Genomic DNA, 1,163 nt, shown 5'->3' on the forward strand with positions numbered 1-1,163 from the left:
TTTGACAAAGGAGCAAAAATATACAATGGAGTGAAGATAGTCTCTTCAACAAGTGGTGCTGGGTAAACTGGTCATCTACATGTAAAAGAATGAAACTAGAACACTTTTCTAACACCATACACAAAAATAAACTCAAAATGGATTAAAGACCTAAATGTAAGACCAGAACCTATAAAACTCTTAAAGGAAAACATAGACATAACACTCTCCTACATGAATCACAGCAAAATCCTCTGTGACCCAACTTACAGACTAATGGAAATAAAAACAAAATAAACAAATGGGACATAATTAAACTTAAAAGTTTTGCACAATGAAGGAAACTATAAGCAAGATGAAAAGGCAGCCTTCAGAAACAGAGAAAATAGTAGCAAAAGAAGCAACTGACAAAGAATTAAGCTCCAAAATATACAAGCAGCTCATGCAACTCAATAACAAAAAAAAAATGAACAATCTGATCAAAAAGTGGGCAAAAGACCTAAACAAACTTTTTTTTTTTTTTTTGCCCCAAAGAAGACACAGATGGCTAATAAACACATGAGAAAACGCTCAACATCACTCATTATTGGGCTTCCCTGGTGGCTCAGAGGTTAAAGCATCTGCTTCCAATGCAGGAGACCCAGGTTCAATCCCTGGGTTGGGAAGATCCCCTGGAGAAGGAAACCACAATGAGGTATCATCTCTCACCCGTCAAGATGGTCATCATCAAAAAGGTCTACAGATGATAATTGCTGGAGAGTGGGGAGAAAAGGGAACCCTCTTACACTGTTACTGGGAGTAAAAACTGGTATAGTTACTATGGACAACAGTGTGGAGATTGCTTAGAAAACTGAGAATAGAACTGCCATATGACCCAGCAATCCCACTATTGGGCATACACCCCAAGGAAACCAGAATTGAAAGAGACATATGTACCCAATGTTCATTGCAGCTCTATTTATAACTAGTACATGGAAGCAACTTAGATGTCCATCAGCAGTTGAATGGATAAGGAAGTTGTGGTAAATATACACAGTGGAATATTACTCAGCTATAAAAAGGAATGCATTTGAGTCAGTTCTAGTGAGGTGGATGAACCTGGAGCCTATTATACAGAGTGAAGTAAGTTAGAAACAGAAAGACAAATACTGTTATCAATGCATATATATGGAATTTAGAAAGAC

General features: G+C 37.2%; 1 non-coding gene across 1 annotated transcript; it reads left to right on the plus strand.

Moving 5' to 3' along the window:
* The first annotated feature begins 572 nt into the window (after positions 1-572).
* TRNAW-CCA (transfer RNA tryptophan (anticodon CCA)) lies at positions 573-644 on the plus strand. Its single transcript has one exon. It is a non-coding gene; the product is annotated as a tRNA-Trp (tRNA).
* Positions 645-1,163: the final 519 nt, after the last annotated feature.

This window comes from Muntiacus reevesi, chromosome 11 (genome assembly GCF_963930625.1).
Source record: "Muntiacus reevesi chromosome 11, mMunRee1.1, whole genome shotgun sequence".
Lineage (NCBI taxonomy): Eukaryota > Metazoa > Chordata > Mammalia > Artiodactyla > Cervidae > Muntiacus > Muntiacus reevesi.